This window comes from Anser anser (genome assembly GCF_964211835.1).
Source record: "Anser anser genome assembly, chromosome: 2".
Taxonomy (NCBI): domain Eukaryota; kingdom Metazoa; phylum Chordata; class Aves; order Anseriformes; family Anatidae; genus Anser; species Anser anser.
In genome coordinates, this window is record NC_139721.1 from 4024629 (window position 1) to 4048805 (window position 24177).

A 24177-nucleotide genomic window follows, 5' to 3' on the forward strand; every position below is an offset into this window, starting at 1 on the left:
TACCAAGGAGCCCCCATCTCCCCTCGCTGGAGGGGCATTCCCTAACCGTGGTGGGAGGTGGCTGGAAGTCACCTGCACAGGGGGGTTAACCTGGGTTTGAAGTCTTAATGTCAGCGAATTTCACCTTCAGGAGAGTGACTTATTCTCAGGAAGGTGGAGAAAAACTTAGAAGTTTATTAGAATGTCCTGGGTTAGAAGGGATCATTGAGCGTGACTCCTGGGTCCGCACAGGACCACCCAAAAGTCAGACCATGTGCCTGAGAGTGATGGGACGTGGTGTGTGGTGGCAGGAGGACAGATGTCTCGGGTTGGTGGATGGACTCTACCACAGTGATGTCCCCACTGGGAGTCCTGGGCCTCTTGGTTTGTATCACTGCAGAGAACTCACCTGGAGGACAAGAGCGGGTCCCCCATCAGCAGCTTGGTGGCTCGTCCAAGTTGTGACACGGGTTCAGGCCTCGCAAGTTGGACTGGCCAGTCCCTGGCATGTCAGTCCTCCCGGTTTGACCTGACCCAGTCACACATCCCCTAAAGCATTTCGGCTCAGCCCCAAACCCAGATCTTCCGCAGTGGCTTGGCCATAACAAGCCTGAAGAGCCCAGCAGAGTCCTGGTGGCCTTTTAAGCTCTTCCTATTAGGATTTAATAGAATCACAGAATGGGATCATTAAGGTTGGAAAAGACCTCCAAGATCATCTGGTCCAACCACCCCCCTACCACCAATGTCACCCACTAAACCATGTCCCCAAGCATCGCGTCCAACTTTTCCTTGAACACCCCCAGGGACGGTGACTCCACCACCTCCCTGGGCAACCTGTCCCAGTGCCTGACTGCTCTTTCCGAGAAGAAATGTCTCCTCGTTTCCAACCTGAACCTCCCCTGGCACAACTTGAGGCCATTCCCTTTGGCTATCTGACCTATCACTGGTTACCTGTGAGAAGAGGCTGACTTCCAGCTCCCCACACCTTCCTTTCAGGGAGTTGCAGAGAGCAATAAGGTCTCCCCTGAGCCTCTTCTTCTCCAGACTAAACAACCCCAGGTCCTCACAGGACTTGTGTCCCAGGCCCTTCACCAGCTTCGTAGCCCTGCTCTGGACATGCTCCAGGGCCTCGATGTCCTTCTTGTAGTGAGGGGCCCAAAGCTGAACACAGCACTCGAGGTGCGGCCTCACCAGAGCAGAGTACAGGGGGACGATCACCTCCCTGCTCCTGCTGGCTGCACTATTCCTGATACAGGCCAGGATGCCGGTGGCCTTCTTGGCCACCTGGACACACTGCGGGCTCACGTTCAGGCAAGTATTGATCAACACGCCCAAATCCTTTTCCCCTGCACAGCTTTCCAGCCACTCTTCCCCTTCCCACCTGTGGAGAAGTCAGCTCAGGCTCAGGCTCTCTTTTAGATCCTTTAAAAGCCCCCAGTCCCAGCAGCCTCACTAATTGCTGCCGTCCCCGTGGTGCTGTCACCCAGCCTTGGAAAGAGCTCTCCCTCCCTCCACACCTCGCACCTGCCAGAGCCCAGCTGACTCACCCGCTCCGCCTCGGGCAACCCACGCAGCCACCGATGATTGAATTACCTAACGATTAAGCAGGGCCTTAAATCTTTGCAGCGCTTAACGTGTATTGACTAATTAACCCGAGCGCCTATCTGAGGTAGGTTAGGTTCGGTCTTGCAGGCGAACATGCCCACGGCTGCTTCCCGGGTTGAAGGCAGAGCCACCATTTTGTCCCCATGGGACCTGCGTGGCACTGCCCCTACAGGGCCCGCCGGGACCTCAAGAGGTCACAGGGCCCATAAGACCATGTCCCTAGCCCAGGGTTCTTTCAAAGCCTGACCCTGACTGGGCTTTTCTCCCACATTTTCTGTCTTCTCAGGGAGGGCAGGGTTCAGGTTCACCAAGCTATGGGCATCCCACAAGCAGTCAGGTGCCTGAGGGGTCCCGCTGGCTCTGCCTGGTTCCCAACCCCACAGGACTCGGGGCCTGATCCTGGGTGAACAATTAACCTTTTTCCTCCAATGCATCCGCTTTTCACCCAGGTGAGGGTAAAAGAAAATGCCTTGCAGGTTCCCAACCGTCAGCTAAGGCCACCATTAAGCCTGCCTTGGTCCCCCTGCACTGATGAGTACAGGATCCCCCAGCACAGACACCCCAGCTGTAGGCGACCCCATTTGACTTCCTGACACCAAAAGGTTCAGCCCCTGCTCCAGCCATGTGGTGCCCATAACAGCAAGGAAGGGGTTTGAGCCAGAAGTGTCAGCGTGCAGGTTGCAAAGGTATCTCCACAGCTTATAAGGGACAAGGGACACCCTTCCCGTGTCTTCCATCTCACGCTGCTGAGGACAGGGCTCTTGTCTGCCCTGCAGGTACACCATTTCCTTGCTTTTTTAATAGGGAGAAGAGAAGCTTCCACCCTCACCGTGAAATCCACCCCAGAAAATCCAGAGTCCTAAAGCAGAGGAACTTGTAGACTAACACTTTACCTCTGGGTCATAAACCATCACATACATTAGGAGGATTTTTTTATTTTTTTATTTTTTCTCTTTCCTGAATATGTGCTGATCTCACTCATCTGGGGAAAAGCACGGCGTGTTCTCAGCCAGGCTCTACCTGGCAAGCTGCACACGCTGTGACAGAGGGAGCGAACTTCTGAGCAAGCTCTGCAGTGGCTGCTGCCGGGCTTCTTGTGGTTTCCTTCTGGAGCGAGCGCTTGGCTTCTTCACCTGGCCTTCTGGAGAGAGATGAAGGGTAAGTCAGCAAATCAGCTCCATGCACTGCGAGCATCCTCTGCTTTCAGCCATCGCACAGATTAGCTCGGGCCGGGATTTGCCGCTAGCTGGGCGAGAAAACGTCTGCAGGCTTCCCCCCCATCTCCCGGAGAGCAAGCAAATGCTTTAAGCGTGCTGCGTGCAGGCAGGGAAATCAACGGGGGACGCTCCTGATGCTATTTTAAATGTCGACACAAAACCGCTAGCTAGCAACGCTGAATCCGGCAGGGCTGCAGAAAGCCAGGAGCAGCAGCAGCATAGGCACCGGCTGCCTGCCCGTGCAGCAGGGAAGCGTTTGCACCGACGCGTGGGCTGCTCGGTGGGTCTGCTTCGTCGGCGTGTCTCCTCCCGACGCCGCCGTGGCGTTGACATGTCGGCTTCTGGATGCCTCGGCGTCCCGCGGGCAGCTCCGGGGTTAAAAATGATCCGCAGCTAAGCCGTCCAAAGGGATCCGCGCTGCCGCCCATGTGAGTGCCGGTGGAAGTTTGCATGCGTGGCTCCAAGGGGGGGATGCAGCTCTCGGCTGGGGTGACTGATGAAAAACATCGTGGTTTGCCCCCGGAGAGGATGGGGGAAAAGGGCACGCTGCACGCTCGCCGCATCCGCTGGGTGCTGCTGAAGGCAGCGCGTGAGATTAAAGGTGGCATCTGAGAGTAAAGATAGCGCAGCGGCTCCCAGCCTAAAAATAAAGGATATTGCAGAGCTGGCTGCCGCAGGAAACGTCCCCTCGGTAAAGCACTTGGAAGGAGAAGAGCAATTCTGTGGCTGCTGCTGCAGGTCTTTTCGCGGGGTTAATTCGGGGTGAGGATGTTTGCTGGCGGTTAAATGATGCAGCCTGGGAGGCTGGTTAAAGGCGCAGAATTACCAGACCGGGCTGCTGTTCGGAAATGGCACGATCATCTCAAGACAGGGGAGCACAGATCGGTTTGATCTCGTCCTAGAAAAAAAAAATATATATATATATATGTGCTTTTTAAAGATAAGGCCCATTTTGCAAAGCCCAGACACCACGGTGATGGGCACGACCAAAAGCAGCTCTTTGGACCGGCGGCTGAATGCCAGGCCCTAGCAGAAATGCTGCTTGTGCAAGCAAAACTGCTGCCGGAGGAAAAAGCTCAGTCGCCGGGGAGCTTCTTGTGCGTGGGTGCATGTCTGCGTTTGGGGGGGAGGAGGTGAGAAATGCTCCCCGTCCCCCCCAGCTTACTCTGCAGCCGGTCGAACACAATGGTTTTGCTCTAGCTGTGATGCCGGGTACGATGCAGGGCCGTGCTTTTAGCAGGAGAAACCCACCCGGGTTTAACGTGATGGTTATTTCTGGTGCTTTCAGTGCTTATAGCCTTGGGAATTTCATAGCTATAACCGGAGCCTGTTTCTGAAAAGCTGGTGTCAGAGGCCTGTTGCTGCTACTGATGGATGAGGATTGATGCCCCTGATGGAGGGATCGATCCTGCGTGGTCATTACGAGCTCCAGCCACGGGTCCCACCTCCTTTCTGCCTTCTCTGGTTCACATCTCTGTTCCCTATTTTTGGGGATGAAAGTTGGGGAAACGAGGCCTCCAGAAGTAGTTTTTTTTTTGGTGTGACCTCCAGGGAGCAGGGGGTAGAAGTAAACTGCAGTGGTTCCCAGGGAAGCCGGCATGGAAAGGAGCCCGAGAGCAGGGATCTGGTGCCATGGGCAGAGCTGAGCAAGAAGGAGGTGGGAAGGACGGGGCAGAGGCACAGCCCCTTGGGTGGCATTCGTGTGTGCTGGCACTGCTTCTGGGGACGGAGGGGACATGGGGAGGGACGGGCACACACACACATTTTGTGCTATTGCAAGGAAAGGGACCTTTGCTCCTTCCCCTCTTCTCCATTAAATTTCGCATGCTGTAGCTTTCCTTACAGAGGGGCGAGCACAGTCACTGTGAAGACTGGTGTCTGAGAGCAGCAGGCAAGGAGCTTAAAGCTTCATCCTGCAGACCTTCAATCCACCCTAAAATCCCAGTGGCTGCTTCAGGACTGATCACCACCAAAATATTCAGCTGCGTAAGGGCACTTCCTCCACAGAAGTAGCAGCCTGTCCTGGATTGCTACTTCATTGCCTTTCACTACATAGGTTTTTTTTTTCACTAAATTTACGGTCTGTATTTTTTTATTTAACGCAGCCGAGGACAAAGGGTCCTTTGTACCGAGCAACCGTCTTAAAATGTGCCTATTAAACCTCGCCCTGTGAAACCGTAGGGGTTGAGTGCTGCAGGCGCTGGTAGCGATGGCCCCGACGTTTCTTGTCCTTAAGATTACAGGAGCTGAGCTCAGAACAATGCTGTCATTGTCAGAAAGGCTGGAGGGACGGAGGAAGTACGGCAAGATTGGCACACGAGGGAAGGCCTGCAGCTCTCTGACTGGCAGGAGACCTTCCTGGTGTCTTCGCCCAGAGAGGTTGTGGGGTCTCCTTCTTGGAGATCTTCAAAAGCCACCAGGACGTGGGCCTGGGCACCCTGCTGGAGGTGGCCCTGCTTGAGCAGGGGCTGGAGCAGATGGCCCCAGAGGTCCCTTCCCACCCCAACCGCTCTGGGACTCTGATTAATGATCCGGATGACCAGGAAAATCTTCATCCACCTCTGAAGCACAGCCACTGCTTTGCTTGGCAGGGATTGGCAACCTCCGCATATTCTGCCACGGAATTGGGCGTAGTGTTTTAGCCCTGCCGTCCACCCCGCCTTCCCACTGTGATTTATTCCGGGTGCTGAAAGTGACCAAGCACCACAAACAAACTCCTCCTGCATGAGCAGCTTTCCTGGACTGGTACCCACAGAGTGCCTCTGCCTGCCCTGAAGTCATCCGCAAGCTGCTCTGAGATGGATCCAGACCCCCAAGGGACCAAGGTGAGGGCAAACATTTCCAACATCCCAGAGCAATAGGAATTATAACACGCACACAACCAACACCTTGCTAGCAGCTGCACGCATGCACGAAAACACTGACCTGAACAGCAGCCAGATCGTGGTTTTTTTTTCTGAGAATGCCCCGTTCTTGAGCAACTTTTCCAGTACGTCCCACGCAAAGAGGTTTTCCTTGAACGCCACATGGGAGCATTTACCACCTCGTGCCAGGTTGTTTTCTTTTCTAATTGTGTAAGGGCTGGGAGGGCTCTCATGTATCACCTGGTGTCTCTGTCCTGGCTGAGACACCCTGAGCGAGGCATCCTCGGGGTGCTCGGGGCCCGAAATCCAGCCAGGTTTCCCTGCCCCTACTTGATGCGTGTAGTTCTGCTGAAGTCACGGGATCCCAGACCGGTTGAGGTGGGAAGGGACCTCTGGGCCCACCTGGTCCAACCCCTCCCTGCTCAAGCAGGGCCACCTAGAAGAGGTTGCCCATCAAGGCAAGCCAAGACATGATCCCAGCTTTCCACAAAAGCCTCGGGCTTTCATTTTGGCACGTACGTGCGGGTCTATTAAGGTATCATCCTTTCTCTTCTCGTCACGGGAACAGCCCTCCTGGGACAGGCACGTTGACTCTTCCAGGTTCACATGCACTGCAGAAGCAGTGTTGATGCTCAGGCTCTCTCAACACTAGCATTGGCTATTAGTGTCTGGGATATTTTGCTTAATTAGCTAAATTTTTGGTTGTCAAAGAGCCACGGAGGGAACAAGGACAGTGTCTTTAGGGTTGTGGGTATACCTTAAGTCCCATATACTTCCCAACTGGCCCAGTATAGGCTGTGCTTACTCTGAGTTTTAGGTACTGTGAAAAAAAAAAATAAGTTTTTAAGGCCTTATTTGACCTCATTTATCAACTTTGGCCACGTGAACTGGCCCACACAGTCTCCACTTGCCCACAGGATGCAAAGACGAGCCAGGATATACACCTTAATGGGTAAAAGAGGATAGTTTGCCCCTGCTGAGTTGACCCCAAATATAGGATCCCAAATATCTATCAAATCATGTATGATGTATCACTGCACTTCATGATTAGCTATGAGTGATGGACATGCAATATTTATTCCTAACTAAGGGAATGAAATGGTCAGACTCTTTCCCATCCCACTTGGGAGAGCTGCAGGGTTATTTCTAGGGGAGCTGCTCTGCTCCTTGGCAGACACTTCTCATTGATCCAAACTTGAAATCCCATCAGGTCCCTCATTTCTTCATGCAGGAGGGAGAGAGAGGCCAAAGAAGCACTGTCTGCCCTGCCTGTCTGCCTCTTGGTACCCTGTACATTGGGCTGACTTGAAAATCAGGAGAAAAAATTGTATTAATTCAAGAGAATCTACTGAAAGTTTCCCCCGTGTTGTCTCATTCAGTAAAAACAAACAAACAAACAAACAAACAAACAAAAACAGTATTCTAGTTCTTCTTTGACCAAATTAGATCATTTTGAAAAGCCCATTAATTGTAAAACCCCAACCCTCCCCCAAATAAAAAGGCATGGGATATACAAAACTTGTTTTCCCCAGTTTTCTTATCCAAATTTGATCTTCAGGTTGTTTGGCCATGATGAATATTTGCCTTTAATATTTCGCAAATAAACAAATTTTGAGCCCCAATCAAACAAAAATGTGAGCAGAAATTGAATATTTTCCTTTATTTGTAATGTAACACACCACACAGTGCTCAGAAACGCCTAAGGAAACCTCTGCTTCATGGTGCAGTTTTATGAGGGAGAGAAGTAAACCCTGTAGTGATGCAAAGGCAGACTGATCCTCGTCCCCGTGCGATGCTGGAGGCAGGCTGAGCAACATCCTTTATATGTTCTTTTAGATCTATTTTGGGGTATTCGACATGAGTAGCTAATCATTAGGCACAGGACAACCTTCTGGCTGTGATCACGACCACATTGTGAGCTGGGGACTCCTGCATTTGAGTCCTGTGTTAATGAACACAGAGGAAATAAACACTCGTTTGGAGAAGAGGCTGAGCTAGTCTGTGGGCCGGGGGGGCATGTAGAGGATGCAGAGGATCCTGCCAGAGGATTCAGTGTGCTTTGGTGGGGAGGAGAGGGAGTTTCAGATCACAATTACCTCACAGGATTTAGCAACCTGAAAAAAAACAACAACAACAACAAAAAAAAAAAACAGGAGCAGTGCTGCACAAGCGGGGATTAGCATGCTTATGCCCGAAAGCTAAGTGGCCTGAGGAGTGAAGAAACATCATTAACTGGTAATATTCTCCACAGTTCCCATCTAGACAGTCTAGACATAGCAAACCTCTGAATTTTCCTCCTCAGAAAGCGGCACTGGGCTGCAGAGCCGCCTGCCCTCAGGAAGCTTTGGCAGCCACGGCGGGGAGGCTCTCGGCGCTGACGGCCTTGGCAGCCATTTTGACACGTCCATTGTGCGGGCGGGTTCGCGGAGCCGAGGAGAACAGTGGCCTCTTCTGCGAGCGGGCGGGAGCTGTGGCTCCCCACACGTTGCGCCGGGACTCGGCGGCACAAAGGCCTGCGAGCGAGGGAGCCGGGGCCACGTCGGCTCTTTGTGCGAAGGCCGGGCAGACACATCCAGGTCATTCGCTCCAGACGGCATTCACGGCCTGCAGTTTTTGTCGTCCTCCAGTTGGCCCGAGGGGAGCTCGGGGCCTTGGCAGCAGCCCTGCCGCTGTCCCCAGGGTCCCTGGAGCACGGCCGGAGCGTGTGGTGGCTCGGGCGCTTGGGAAGAGGCCACCACGTCCTGCTTGGATGTGAGGTGCCTCACGCACAGGGCGCGCGGCCACGGCGCCTCTCGGGTTCATTTGGGCACAAAGCTCGTTCCTCACCGGCTGAGGAGACATCCAAGGACGGGATTTAGCTGCGGCTCACCGTCTCCTTCCTTCTCCTTGGTCCTTGTGCCGCTTTTGGCTGGGATAGTTAATTCCTAGGAGGCATAGATGCAAAAGGGAATGAAGCGAAGGTCATCCACGGCCAAGTCCTTAGTTATCTCTCTCCATGCCTTGGTGGAGTCCAGCATTCAAGCTTTGGGAAGTGTTTGGAAATGGATAAATGAGCAGGAAAGGCAGCATTTTGGCAGCTGTGAAAAGGAGAGGCAAGCTTTATCCTTTGCTCTGAGGTTTCCCTCAGCTCCCAGGCTTTAGACACTGAGGCGCAGGGGTTGGCAGAGCACGAGGAGGGAGACTTGGCCACGCTTCTTGGGCTGACAGGAGGGACTGTGCTGGAGGAAACAACGGCTTGATGATGGCTTTCACATTCACAGGGCAACTCATGGCCGTGTGTGCTTTCTGTGTGCTCATTTTTGTGGCATTTTTAGTAGATGCACCTTTGAGAGGGAAAGAAAATGAGTGCAACATCCCGTTCTTCCAGCAAACCCTGCCTTTTGTTTATGAGGCCAGCTGTCTGTCTCAAAAAAGGTTTTCGTTCACAATCCTGCAGAGAGAGATGAAAATTCAGGATCAGCTGCAAAAGATCAACTTGCTGCAGCAAACCCAACACCCTCTGCACCAGCCGAGAGAGCGGGATCTTTGCTTGTGTTGTTTCTACACAACCGATCAATTGAAACCAGTCAATGAAACGCTGTGGGTTAGCGTGGTCCTGCGGGCTGGTGGGGCGGCCAGAGCTGAGGGCAGGTTGGAACCAGCACGCACGGTGACACACACAAACACATTGTCATCTGGTGAGACCCCAGGTCCTCCTGCTGGTTCATCTTGGTTCTCCAAAAGGAAAGGCCCGTCCAGTGCAGTCATCGTGGATTCAGGCCTGCTTTGCCGCTGAAATTTTGTCTTCCCACAGCTTCTGTGACTCACTCTGCCCTGTTCTCCTCCTCCCTCTTCATTTCTTTTTCATATGTTTCCTTTATTCCCTCCTCTAGCTTCTGCTGGGGTCACACAGGCCTGTGTGTTTGATTCTCTTCCCGGGGATCACTCATCCACACGAGCAAATTCAGCCACTTCTCTCTGCTGCTAAGAGCATCTTTCTATTCCTGACCAAACCTTCTGATTCCTTCTGCCCTACATACCATCTTAGCCTCTCCTGCATCTTCCCATGGGTGCCTAATTAATATTTAAAGGTCAGCCTGACTAAAAAAGTTTTGGATATCCCCTTCCTCCTAAGCCTTCTCCCTAAACCTTCTCACAACACAGCGAACAATACGACGTGTTATCTGCCACGCCAACGCAGCTCCTGGATGCCAGCTCCACTTCCCACCTCTCTTTCCATGGTCCGTGCATTTTGGCTGGCATTAAACCTTGTGAATTTTCTCCAGCCCTGCAAGTAAATCTCTTGCATATCTCCTCCTTCCTCTGTTACCAAGCTACTTTCCATGTGCCCTGATAGTGCTTCGCTCTTACCCATGCAGGATCCTTCCTACAAGGTGGTTGATGACCCATGGCTTCAGTGTTAAGAAGCATTTGGACAATGCCCTCAATAATGTCCTCTAACTCCTGGTTAGCCCTGAAGTGGCCGGGCAGTTGGACTTGATCTTTGTAGGCCCCTTCCAACTGAACTTTTCCACCCTAGAACAGGCGTTTCTCCTAACCTCTCCTTTTTATCTTCCACAAATAACCCCAGGATAGCCCTTCCAGCCCCTGGCAGAAGCCCATCTTTGCTCCCTAACACCCGCACCCACCATACTGACAAACATGACGTTCTTTCCCCGTGATCCCGTTTGCCTGAGCCCATCCGTTCTCCGATGTCTCAATCCTGGAACGGCAAACACCAGGAGTCATTGCGCAGCACAGCTTAGCCCAGCTGCAGCTTCTTGTCCTATGGCAACAGAAACCAGGAATAATAACAGCAAGGTGATGACTCATTAAAACCAATAACCTCAATAATTAGGCTTGCTTAACTTTTCCGATTGTATAAACAACCATAAATAAATAAATAAATAAATCTTATACTTTTATACGCATACATTTTAATATACAAGATATTTCACTTGTCCAGCTCGTCACATAGAAATTTGCAATTTCGGGCACTTGTCTCAGGTCTGATTTCCTCTCAGCCCAACAGCAGTCCTAAAGAGTGAGTTGAAATGCTTGCTTTGCCCAATTCTTTTAGTCCTAGAGGCTTCCCAGCACCTCTCTGCTTCTGAGCAAGAAAGAGCCCAGCTGCAGCGGTGCCTTGGTGCTGACAACCCTTCAGCTGCCATTGCTACGGGGGAAATAAAAAAAAAAAAAAAAAAAGAAGGCAGAACTGTCCAAGTTTCGAGTTCCTGAAAAATGTGTTTAAATCAGGTCAGGAAAAGCTGTGTTAAGAGTCTGGATGCAAAATCCTCTCCAGCTCTGATGCTCGGTGGGTGCATCTCTGCCATCCTCCTCCCATGGGTGCAGCCTCTTCCCTGCTACCCTGCTGCCTGCCCCTCTCTAAATAACCCTTGTCTGCTCGTTGCTCTGGATGGAGGCAGAGAAGGAGGCACAAACCATGACAGGACCTGCCCGTGGGACAGGAGAGGCTGCCTGTAGGATAGGGGAGGCTGTCTGCGGGACAAGGAGCCATCAGGCAGAGGAAGCTGAGGACTGAACCTTGGAGAAGGCACCTGAGGGGAAAATGGGCAGCTGAGACCCCAGCAGGGTCTCAGGGTCTCAGCAGGGTCTTCTCCAGCACTGGGGAAGCCTCAGTGTAGACAAGACCTCAGAGCACTCAGGAACTTCACCTCCGGGCTGTCAAACCTGCCCCATAGTGCTCACACCCCCCCAAAAAACCCAATGAGTACAATAATGCGGTGTTAAAAACGGCAAGTGTTTATGGAGAGAGACCAGCTCGCTCTGCTGCACAGAGCTGCATGTCCTGGAGTCCCTTTTGATGTAAATGTGTGAAATTACACATTTATTGCAAGGCTCACACGTAGCCATGGCAACGTGATTATCAAACTGTTCCATATGGAAGTGCAAATCCATACGGGTTTCTGGCTGTTGAGATTAAGCTGCCCAGGAACAGGGCTCGATATACACCAAGCTCAGGCTCTCCATGTCCAAAAGGAGTCGGCTTCAGCTTTGGACCAAGATATTTTCTTTTTTTTTTTTTTTTTTTTTTCATCCAAATTGTCTCCGTTCAGCTGGGCTCATCACCAAGCCGATGCGGCCGAGCTGCTAAAGGAGCCGGTACCATCAGCAGAGAGGCAGCATCATGCGCCTCTCTGCTCTTTTATGGAGTCAAAAACTTTCTAAAAACTCCTTTGCTCAGCCCCTCAAAGCCTCCGCGCCTCCGAAGAGGAGCCTCAAGCAGTTCAAGCTGAACCTTGAGCAACCGTCAGGCTGTCTTCGCGATTTACCACGTGAGCAAACAGGCTGAGCGGCCAGCGGCACCGCGCTCAGGGCATTCCCCCACCCACGGCACACTCATGTGACAGCGAGCTGGTGACATCCCAGGGGGACGAGCAAAGCTGGCAGGCTGTCACCCTTCCAGCCCCCGAGCCCTGAGCTTGCTGGCCCCTCCTCACAAGCTGGGCACCCCGATTAATCTTCCGCAGCCACCAGCTCGGGGCTGAGCCACAATATTATGAGCAGGAAAAGTCCAGAGGGGTTTCAGAGGGGTTGTGGATCCCCATCCCTGGAGATCTTCAAAAAGCCACCAGGACGTGGGCCTGGGCACCCTGCTGGAGGTGGCCCTGCCTGAGCAGGGGCTGGAGCAGATGGCCCCAGAGGTCCCTTCCCACCCCAACCAGCCTGGGGTTCTGCGATATTTGGGGCAGGAGCCTCTGCAATCCCTCTGTACCCAACAGAAAAGTGGACACCTCCACAACAGCACGGTGATCGTCTTCCTTGCACACCTAAAATACCCAATGTCAACGCCCCCGAGCTGTCACGTAGGAATCCCTGGGATGGCTCCCTCGGTACGGTGTTCCTATAGTTAATTAGCCTCTGATCCTCATTTCCAGCGGGAACATCTCGCGTTTCTGCCTCCAGAAAATTACTCGCGCGGCTCTTTGTCCAATAATTTAGGCAGCCTGCTAAATCCTGGCACCTGCTGCCGCAGCAGGCATTTCTGGGGACTGATCAAATCCCTTTCAACCTTCCCTCCTGCGAGCCAAACATGTCAGAGCTCCAGCACGCTCCTGTTTCCAAACCCACTTCCCACATACATCAACTGTCCTCCTCGGGTTCCTGTTCTGCAGTGGGAGGTTTTGTAGCAGAACCTCTTCACTTTTCCCTCAGAGACTATTTTAAGGAAAGGTTTCGCAGGATATCTTTTTGGTTGAATGTGTACAGCGTGTTGTCAGTAAAGACAGCCTTTTCTCGGTGACGAATATGATTTTGGAAAGAAAAATATTGTTTCTTAATTAAACAAACAAAAAAAAAAAGGTGAATCGCCCCCAAGCTGTTTTAGAAAATTAATAGAAACTATTGCGGCGCTAAGTGATGTTACCCAAATAATTTTGGGTAGGAGCTCCTGCCCATGGCCACGCAGATATGGGGAGCTGTGCATATGGACCTGCCACTCCTGGCTGCAGATTGAGCATCTGATTTGGGGTTAGCTGTGAATTAGGGATAAAATAAAGGCACCAAAACCCTGCCCGATGCAACGCCCACGATGCAGGAGCGTCGGTGTGCTGTCGAAGCACCCAAGCCATGCCACACGGCATCTGCTCCCCAAACTCAGTCTCCGCTGCCAGAGAAAAGCCCTCTGAGAGGGGAGGCGAAGCTGTTATCTGCATCCTCTCCGCCCTGTGTAAGCCCCTTGATCTCCGTAACCGGAGAATACCGAGGGGAGCGCTGGAGCCTGAAGTGGCTGCAAGCCATTTTCTTTTATTGCTTGACGAGTGGATGCAATCTGCAGGCACCGAGCGAGTCAAGAGCTTTCCGCTCCTCGCAGGAATGAGTACGCCGAGCGGCCGGCCTCAGCTAACTGCTTTTATGAATGGGCTTGGAAATAACAGAATAACAGATGCTGCGAAGCTGTTGCTAAGAAGCAATTTTTTCTTTTATTTTTTTTGCCTGCTGCCCTGACTGCTCCGGCCAACGCAAGCCCCGGTGTCCCGAGCGCTGCGCAGCCCCCAAAAACGAGGAAGCGGGCAGGGACAGAAAAGGTTCCCGCTCTGCTCTCAGCCTGCGCCCAGCTGAGCAATTATCCAACCCCGTATCTGCAGTTATTTCTGGCAAGGTTTCTTCACCTCATGGGAGACTTCTGGAATAACACCGCGCTTTTCTAGGGAGTGTCAGCCATCAGGCGAATGTGCCTTCCAGAAGCGATTTTTGCTTTTTTTTTTTTTGTTTAAATATGTAAGTAATTGTTTCTTTAGTGTTTGCTCTTTGCCTTTGAGTGACTCACACTTCTACCTTGTCGGCTTTCAACACGGGCCCTGCCCTCCCTCGCAGTGCTACAATCCTCCCAGCTCTCACCCACGGCGCCAGGTCACCCAGGGTGAAATGGGGAGAGACGAGAAGCTCTCCCCTGCCCGCGCCGGCCAGATGTTCAGCTCACGGGGGGCTGCTTTTGGGGGGCTGCAGGGGCTACGTGCGCTGCAGCAAGCAGGCAGAAAAAAAAAAAATAGGTGTAGGCAACGCCTCCGATAGATGTAAATAGAGGTTGGTCTGTGGTTTGGGATTTGGACGAATCCAGATGCATTTTCACGGAGACAGCGACAGGCTCTGATCCCCGGCACGGCTACTGTGCCAAGCGTCTCCTTTCTGTTCCAGCCTCCTGCGGCGCGAAAGTGCTCTTCGAAATAAAGAGACAGAAAGCTTAAACGTTCATAAAACTACCGCTTTAGCTTTTAATCTCAGTGAAAAAAAAAAAAAAAAAAAAGACCCCACCTTTCAGGGAGGGTTGTTTTTCTTTTTTTTTTGGTTTGGTTTGGTTTGGTTTGTGTGTGTAAATTTTCTCCCTTCACTCCTCTCAAAAAAAAAAAAAAAGGAAAAGAAAAAGAAAAAAAATAAAAATCAACTTGAGGCAGAGAGCAATTATGGAAAATTTCAGGCTCAATGGTTAAAGCGTGGCCAACTTGTAAAGTAATTGGAAACACAAGGAGAGAAAGGGAAGTGTTTGGCAGCATGAGCACCATGCCTTGGGATGAAAGGTGCTGTGTAAGTGGAGGATTCTTTTTTATTGCAAGCTCTCCTCTCTCTGATATGTTAATTATGTTTTGCCTGATCCCTTGACAGTTCATTAATTTTTTTGTCCAATTGCAGGCTGCAGAGGGCAGATAAATTTCAGGCTATTATGGGAACACCCTAGAAGTTTGTACAAAAAGGAAACTCTCTGTTTCCTGTATCATCCTTCTGGGGATCTTGAAAGAGCTCACAAAAAACACTTAAGCAAACTTTCTTTGCTGGAAAACGGAAGGAAAGGAAACTGTGAACAAGCAAACAACACTCAATTCCATGAGACAAGAGATACTCGTAGGTCATTAGAGAGAAAGTAAAGGCGAGGACTGCAACGCCGCCACCCCCACGCAGAAACTGTCGGAGGGTTTTTCTGAAAAGAATGGGAATCTCTGCAGCCGCGCAGCTTTTCTGATCTGTAAAAGGGTAAATGACGCAAAGCACCGGTGGGATGGGGGGGCGGGATGTCCATCCCAGCAGCGCGTGAAGTCCTTTCGAAGTTTTTGTGAGGTTCAAGTAAATGAGCTGGAAATGCTCACGGATCACCTGAGTAGCTTCGCTTTCCTCCTGGCATTAGCAGCACAGTCGGCAGAGGTCTGTCACCACCAGCTCTGAATTTTTTGTTACGTAGACATTGAAAGCAAAGGTCGGAACAGCTGGAAGTTTTCCTGGGGCTGGCCTCAAGTGCAGAATCCACACGGAGCTCAGAGGGCTGGGCCAAACACAGCTTCAGGTGTGTGAATGCGTCCTCCATCTCCAAGCCCAGGAAATATTGGGAATGATGATTGATGGGCTTGTCCCTGTCCCTGGATTTCAAGCCAGTTCCCTAAGGACGTGAGGTTGGCGTGTTCTCATGAACTGCTGCCCCCCCTTCGTGATAACTTTAACACTTCTGGGTTTCAGCTGCACTTCAGAGCGAGATCAAAATCACAGGGCAGCTGAAACTCTAGGAATTTGTTCAAATAAGCGCTTAGATCTGCAGGGGGCTCATGTGGAACGCTGGTTTTGTGGAATTCATTACGCGTACACGCACACGGTGGAGAGAACTTCTATCTGCTTAAACCCCAGGAAAACGTCTGCTTGAATTTTGCAGTCAACAGCAAGACACAGACCTGTAAGAAGAAGTGGTTTAGGGGAGCTCTTGGCTAGCAGCAAGCAGAGCAGGCTGGGAGGAAGGGAGCGAAAGGGAAGCAGTACAGCAGCAGCTCTCATTTCTGGGAAGTAAAGCTCAAAACAAACCAGAGGGGGTGACGGAAAGCTGATATCCCCTACAAAACACGTGTGGCCCTCTCAGAAGAGGAAGAGTCCTTCAGGTCTCTGGTTTGAGGTGGACAGATAGATGGTAAGAGCTGGTGTCTGCTCCGTACCTGTCGTGGAGTTCAAGAGCGGACTTCTGTCTCCAAGGGTGCTGACTGGCAGTTTTTGAAAGGCATTTATGAAAATCTCAATTGTGAAAACATTTTTTCTGGCAGATTCTGCATCGCTCGCTTCTGGTCTGACCAAAACCACTAACAGGAGAAAGGAAGAGAGAGGAAAATATATGAAACTTTTGCCAGCTGGAAGAAAATGTCTCGTTCAAATTCAGAGCAACCCATTCAGGCCAGTTCTTGTCTAATTGCGATCGGGGAGGGCCATTTTTGCAGAAATAAAGCTGATTACTTGATGGGAAAAATCGAAACTCCTCAAAACCATTTCTGCTGGCCTGTTCTCGAAGTTCTGCACAGCAACAGTGCTTCCCCGGGGAGCTCGTTAAAATACCCCCATCGCTCTCATTGCTAAGAATTCCTCTCCTCTCAGTTTTATTAACTTCCTCATCTTGTGCCACAGCCTCGTCTGCTCAGGATGTCACCAATAATCTCCACTCAGAACCTTCTGAGGTTCTGTCTCCGTAGCACCAACACCCCCATCCTTTCTACCCTCAAACTAAGAGCGCTATCAGCTCTGCGTGCACTTGTGTGTGTGGGGAGGGAAATTTTTTAATTTTTCTGTGTTCTGGCCCAGGTAAGCACCAAGATGTCCTCTGGGAGAGCATCCGTCTGCACCCAGCATCCGACTGCACCCCGCAGACGCTGACAGGCCAGGAGAAAGGGCTGAGACCCATGTAGGGAGGAAGGGTTTTTACTTCTACCCTGAAATACTTAGAAAATATTCCCTGCTGTGTTTGATTCACTAATTATAGAAGAAAAAAGTCAAGGGGACAAAACTTTTGGTCCTAGCAAAGCAGTCCTGCGTCTTTGAGGTACCTACTTTAGGAATTTAGCTGCCAGACTCCTTTTACAAGTCAAGGAACAAGGTGCTGAACTGGTAGGATTGCCCAAATAAGAACAGCATCGGGGAAGGATGTCTCTGTCACCTTCCTGGTTCGTTTGCTGTTGGCAACGCTCTAAAAAAAGAGCAATGGCACCTCTGTGTCCCCCTCCAGCGGGCTGTACGGTGGCTCTACGATGATCCGGGAAGTGTACAAGGAAAATGATGAAATTGCTCAGAAGAAGCTGGAAAACGCAGCTGGTTTTATAGGGGTCAAAAGCGAGAACGGGAGCGTGACTTACCCTGGGAGAGAAAATACTATGTGAAAGGGTCTGGCCGTTATCTGCCAGCCTCCGCAGGCTGAAATGAGGTTTAGCAACCGCGGCGTGAGTCAATGTGCGCAGTTTATCCAGCAGAAACCTGCCCACTTTTTATGTCGGGTTTCCCACCAAATTGGCTAGACACGCTGACTAATCCTGAGCATACCCAACGAGCAGATGAAAGGAGAGGAACAGAAGAACCCCTTTTGAGAGCAAACAGATTTTGAATCGTTGTCACTGTGAAGGGAAGCTAGAGCTCAAGAACAGCAGTCTGCGGTCTCCACACCGTACTTTAGGTAGAGGGATTCCCCCGAATAAACATTACATGAAAATTCACGACTGGGGTGATAGTCAGTTCTAGGGAAAAGGAAAAATAATAACACAATTTTTTTGGAGCAAATTACAGAATTTGTGAGTCTGACATTTTCCACCCACTTTCGAGGGGAGACTTGATTAAAAGAACCTTTAAAAAAAAAATAAATCAGTGTTTTGCTGAGGATTTTAGTTTCCACTCCAAACAACTGTGGGCTTTGGAAATGCATTTCATTTTTTTTCCTCTAAGTTTAAAATGGCTTTAATATGAAACACTTCAGGGTCCGCAGTTGTTTGGCTGTGTTTGGAAATTCAAGTAATTAGAATAAAAAATATTCGCCCAAGTCATTTCAGTTTCTCCGTCACAACTACAACAACAGCATGCTCCAGGTTATTCTTGAAACCTGGATTGCTTAAGTCATTTAAATAGATTTCTATTTCAGAAGCAAAATGAGAGCCAAGAATTTCACAATTAAAAGCTCGAGGGCTATAAAACTTGGCTTCACCTAAGACTCTTAACATTGTTTTTATTATCTTAATCACTAGGTTCTTTACATACTAATTTTCCATCCCATTGCCAACCAGTGCCAACCCAGCTCGCTTTTCCATCACCCAGGTGAGCGTTACTCATGTTTTCAGGGGAACGTAAAAAAAAAAAACGATGAATATAGTCGGTACAACCCGGTCTATTTTTGTGACTGCTCACAGACCTCCGCTAGCACTGAGTCACGGCTAGAGAAGTCATTAGCTTCGGTGGATGCCTTGAGTTGTTCCCCAGGATTCTCCAAAAACACAGAAAACACCGGTGCTTTTCCACGTGCCGTTTTCATGACACAGGGCTGAACAATTTGAAATCCTGCCTGTGCTGGGACCCAGAATATTATAAAAAACACTGATTAGGTACGGTACCGATTAGGCAAGGGGAGAGATGAGATAAGTCACACCGCGTGGTTGTAACAGGCCTTAGCAGAACAAAGAGCAAAAGCAAGACCTCCAGGAAGGCTCCAGAGGTTTCAGGTCCCACCTCGGCGATCAAAACAGACGTGCCCAATAACACCTGCGTGCTTTTGATTCAGCTGTAGCTAAAAGGCTGCAAGACAAGAAGGAGGAATGAGTAAGGATAAACGATCTGTTAACTAAAAGTCCTGGTTTAGTGTCTCTAGGCTCGGCATCTGTGTTGTGACCAGATAAAACATGACATTTTATTCTGCACTGAACTACCCAAACCGGCATCACCTATAAATAAGTTAAACCCCCGAAAGGTTGTTTTGTTATGGGAAAGCACTAGGGAACAGAGATATCCCTCAGGTGAGGCTTCGGTTGGGAGCTATCTCAGTCGGCTTTCCGGCACACTGCAGGAGCCTGTTCAGGGAGAAAATCAGCACAGCTCCCTGGTCCGGTCTTTTTTCTGTATTCACTGGTGTGAACGGGCAGTAATTCTGGCCAGCTTTCACCAGGGTAAAGCTAAAGTGAATGAGGTCACTTGGAAATCATCTCAGACTTAACCAACCTCCCGTACGCCAGGCTTTGGTTCAAGGGTTTTGGTTCTTCGCAAACCTAATGCGATGAAAATATATCCGCTTTTCAGTTTGGCAAAAATAGAGAGAGACCAAAGCACAAATATCGCAGTGCAGCAATGGAAACCTCATAAACATCATCGTCATGGTTTAGTGTGAGACAGCTCAGAAGGAATACTGACTAATCGCAGCTCATTGCCCAAGAGGAGAGAAAGAGAAAATAACTTTAAAAAGGGAGGTTTCTGGTCTCTCCGTTGCGAGGGAAGAAGTGGCTGAACTGACCAAGTCCTGCAGCTCTCAAATGTTGTCCAGCAGCCACTGTTCTTGAAGGCCAGACAAGTAAATTCCCCACCAACTGCAAATTGCACTGGAGCTTAATGCCTCGCAGTTTTATTGTGCAGATAATTATAGAGCACATAAATTCAAAAGGCAGGATAATTTTGCAGCTGCTAATACCGATTTTAGCTGTGCAAACCCGGAAAATAAGTCTCATTCTTCAAGGCATTCTCCAGGAGACCTCACAAGCAGCAGCAGCAGCAGCAAGAACACATCTTAGGGTCTCGTATCGGCGTCTTAGCCAATGCACCTTGAGACCCCACCATCAGCCATTTATTCTCCAAACTGGGATGGTTTGGGGAGGTTTAGATCCTGCTCCTGCTCCAGGTTTAGGCACAGAGACCCACAAGTGCTCTGCCGCGTTTGCTTAGGACCGTTGACATCGCTCTGGGGTGACACGAGCCAAACTTTTGGGGACAAGGCAGGGCAAAGGGCTGGGTTGTGCTCTGTAGCCGCAGGTGCTGTCCAAAGCTATCTGGATCTAAAAATTCAAGCTCGAAGCCAAGTTTGGCTACCACGGGCGATCTCAACTGAGCAGAAGAAGTGCATGTCTGGGTCCCCGTCGCACATCCTGCTGTCTGTGAGACCTTCTTGTAACTTGTCTGAGTCCAGAGAAAAAAATCTTTGGTTGGCTTGGCACAAGTCGACGGCTTTTATCTGATAAGCAGAAATCAGAATTATATCTCAATGCTTTTAGGCAGAAAAAATAAAAAAAAAAGCATCAAGGGACATGGGCCATTTTACACAGCCATTTCAAGTTCCAGCTTAATGACAGCGTATGTTGGGGAAGGGTGGGAAGAAGGAAAAACAACAGTTTGAAGCTCAGGGCGCTGTTTTCCCATCAGAAATGAATCAAACACCCTTTGTGAGAGATACCCGAGGGATAAGCTACGAGCCAAACGTGTGAAAGTTGAGGCTCATTTTTCATGTCCTGTTTACGAGTGTCCTGGCTGGGAGACATCAGCTGGGCTTCGGAGGGCTCGGCTTTGCTTCAAGCCTTGCCTCAGGTCTCCTAAACCCACGGGCGCTCCCAGTCAGGAGGCACCTCTAAGAGCCGCCTGTGTCACACGCCATGAAGGCTGAACGCCAGCCAAAACAACCCCGTGGGCTTTTGTCCACCGGGGATATGACGAATTACCTTTTTTTTAAAGTCCGGGTTTTCAAAGGATCGAGGAGCAGCCGCAGCCTCCCGAGGTTGGGATAATCTAGGAATCCCTGCCTTTCACATAAAGCAATTCGCACCAGATCTGAACGCTGGCAAACAGTCAGCTAAATCCATTATCGCACGATAACGCTCGAACATTTCATTAATTCCTAAGCAGCTGTCCTCTGCTCCCTTACCCCTTCCATCACACAAACATTTCTTCAACTGTCTGAGGGAGGGGAGAGGGAGGATCAGACGCAGCCTTGTAAAATTCCTTCAGCCCGCTTTGCCTGCGGCAAGTTATTTCTTTTGACACGCATGTAAAATAATATCGGGGGTGTTGTTTGTTTGGCTTGGCTGCTTGGCAAATTTTCATAACAATTTTGTAAGCCAAAAGTACCTGCGAAACGGAGTAGGGAGTACTCACGGCAGCTTGTTGACGATCCTGGTTAATTAACACGGCTCATTAAACAGGGGAGACCCCTTGCCCCGATTTCTGTGCCAGGACAGAGGGCATCGTGTAGGGAGCCGCACGGCTTTTAGGGCAGGATATTGCTCTCCAGAGGTCCCACAGATTTTCTGGAAAATCCTCGGGTACTGCATGCGAAACAAATCAGTGGAAGCAAGAATCCTGTGAGAGATGAGAGCCTGAGGGGTTCGCCAGCTATGCGACCCACAAAATGGAAACCAAAGCACTGTAAGGGTCACTAGGGAGATTTTAAGGTCATTTCTGGATGTTTTCTTTACGGTGGGCTCCAGCTAAAGTGCTTCAGGCTGCTCCGCATTGCCAAGGGAGAAATAAGCTCGAGGAACAAGACTCACAAAAACCACCCCGTTGAGCAGGGACCCGCTAAAGGTAGACCATAACAAACGCTGGGGAGGGGAACGTGTCCCAGACCTCATTCTTAACTCTTATTTAGGGCCTTTTCTCTCAGCCCCACAAACATCAGACCCTCTGCTGTGCCTGGACCTCAGCTCCGTGTCCCGACGGACACGGCCGTGCCCAGCGCGCATCCACGGATCCCTCAGCATCAGCAAGAGGAGAAATTTCATTTCTCCCCTGCCAAGACTCGAGGATGTGTTTATTTATTATGGATTAAATATTTGGAGTTGAACAAGAACCTCAGAGAGAAGAGGTGGGTCTGCTTCCTCGGATTTTTTTTTTCCACCCCCTCACTCTCTTTATAACAATTTGGATTTTTTTAAAGTGAAATATTTGCTTTATGGAAAATTACCCTCTCTGGCTCTGGGCTCAGCTAGTGGCTGACAATTAACAACTCTCAAGCGAAAATCACATGAGGAAATAAAATGGAGAAATATCTGGACACGTCTGGACACGTCTGGACACTGCCTGAACACGTCTAAAATGTCAGGGTGAGGAAAGGACCGAGCTGTGCCACCATGGCAGGCAAGAAAAGGACAAAAAACAAACAAACAAACAAACAAAAAAGGGTATTTTCCTCAGGTATTTTCAAGTGAGGTGCCAAAACATCAGGTAGCCTGTGTTGCCACAATTTATGGGGAACTAGAAGCACATTTGGGATGTTTTAACTACACCCACACCTTCAGATTCCTGCTTGGGGCTTCCAGTTGCGTTTGCATCGCAGATAATTTGCACCGAAATCCCCAAGGTCTTTTCCCTCACCACAAGCCATTAAACTTCTCCACTCCTATCCACATAGGCAAATTTTGTGTCTTCTGTGGAACCAGCTTTCATGTTTTATTAATGCGCTTTCAGCGGAGGTATAATGAATGTTGTTTTCCTGTCAGGAGGAGGTGTTACACCAAGCTGCCATCGGTGTGGTAGCTTTATCTTTACCACGTGCATAATTAAGACAACTATTTCGCTGCTTTTTTTTTGTTTCAGAAATGTAATAATGTCGTTATAGTTTTTATATACATCAATGGCACATCAAAAAAACAACAACCCTTCCTTGAACAGACTTTGGGAGTCCTCACCAGGGGATGGTTAATTCAGCAAGTTGTATAGGATTGTGGTTACGCATGCTTTTTAGTCCTTGGCCTGAATGAGCCTAAAAACAAAGATATATTGAAAGCAGTGTTCTCGAATAAAAGATTAACTCAGGTTTTTGTTTCTTTAGGGTACGTAATCATAGTAATTTTGCTCGACTCAAAATTAATATTGCTTTTTAATAGCGCATAGACGTATGCTGTTCTTTCATTTTGCCTTCTGTGGTTTTCCTTTTTCTTTTCTGAAGTCTGGTATGCTTTGTGGTTTATTCATGAACTGCACAGAAAGAAGTTCACAAGAAAAAAAAATGTTTTGGAATATATACTTAATGGAATGGCAAGAAACAGAGAGCAATTACACTTACGCGATATAACGTGCATTTTTACAGGCCACTAACATGCAACTTCATGCATCTCTAGTTTATGTAAGTAAAGAAAATTAAATATTACCCTGCCCAATGCAATTGGCACAGTTAAGGCTAGATGTCAATAATTTCGATTTAAAAATACATGCCTGTGTCGGTTTAAAAAGAAATTTTAGGGCAAATTTGCATGGGGTTTATAGGATGTGGCAGGAACTTCAACATCTTGGGGTTTTCTATTCATGATAAAGGAAAACTTTGGAAATGTGGTGTGTGGAAAACATTGGAGATGTGGTGCGTGGAAAGCTTTGGAAATCTGGAGTGTGTAAAACTTTGGAAATTTGGTGTGTGTAAAGCTTTGGAGATCTGGAGGGTGAAAAAATTTAGAAATTTGGTGTGTGGAAAACATTGGAGATTTGGCGTGTGGAAAACTGGAAATTTGGGGTGTGGAAAACTTTGGAGATGTGTGTGGAAAACACTGGAGATCTGGTGTATGTAAAACTTTGGAAATTTGGTGTGTGGAAAACTCTGGAAATTTGGTGTGTAAAACTGGAGATCTGGTGTGTGGAAAACATTGGAGATTTGGTGGGTAGAAAACTGGAAATCTGGAGTGTGGAAGGCTCTGGAAACTTGATGTGTGTAAAACTTTGGAATTTGGTGTGTGGAAAACATTGGAGATTTGGTGTGTGGAAAACTGGAAATTTGGGGTGCGGAAAACTTTGGAGATGTGTGTGGAAAACACTGGAGATCTGGTGTATGTAAAACTTTGGAAATTTGGTGTGTGGAAAACTCTGGAAATTTGGTGTGTGTAAAACTGGAGATCTGGTGTGTGGAAAACATTGGAGATTTGGTGGGTAGAAAACTGGAAATCTGGAGTGTGGAAAACATTGGAGATTTGGTGGGTAGAAAACTGGAAATCTGGAGTGTGGAAGGCTCTGGAAACTTGGTGTGTGTAAAACTTTGGAATTTGGTGTGTGGAAAACATTGCAGATGCGGTTTGTGGAAAACAGTGCAGATTTGGTGTGTAGAAAACTGGAAATCTGGAGTGCGGAAAACTGGAAATTTGGTCTGTAAAACTTTGGAATTTGGTGTGCGGAAAACTTTGGATATCTGGAGTATAGAAAACACTGGAAATCTGGAGTGTTTGCAGTATACCGGGCAGGGAAGGGACTGTGCCCCAGCACTTGTGTTTGGGTGACCGAGGGTCGCTTGCCATGGCAGGCAGCAGGGCACAACCCTCCCTCCCGGGGGACACCCCATG

General features: G+C 49.4%; 1 protein-coding gene and 1 long non-coding RNA gene across 4 annotated transcripts in view; one reads left to right on the top strand and one right to left on the bottom strand.

The window, feature by feature from the left end:
• The first annotated feature begins 2522 nt into the window (after nucleotides 1–2522).
• Nucleotides 2523–24177, top strand: part of SLC45A4 (solute carrier family 45 member 4) — an 82233-nt gene continuing 60578 nt past the window's right edge. The window contains exon 1 of the mRNA XM_083823801.1: nucleotides 2523–2742. The gene's annotated coding sequence lies outside the window, so the exon portion shown is untranslated. The remainder of the gene's footprint in view (nucleotides 2743–24177) is intronic.
• Nucleotides 2749–23789, bottom strand: LOC310894093. 3 transcript variants are annotated; one of them, XR_014579552.1, is made up of 4 exons: nucleotides 20578–23789; nucleotides 16955–20096; nucleotides 5727–16215; nucleotides 2749–3699 (listed from the first exon to the last, which is right to left on the bottom strand). It is a non-coding gene; the product is annotated as an uncharacterized lncRNA (long non-coding RNA). The 3 variants fall into 3 exon arrangements; XR_014579553.1 differs by having other exon boundaries at nucleotides 5727–15819; nucleotides 16075–20096; XR_014579554.1 differs by having other exon boundaries at nucleotides 5727–20096.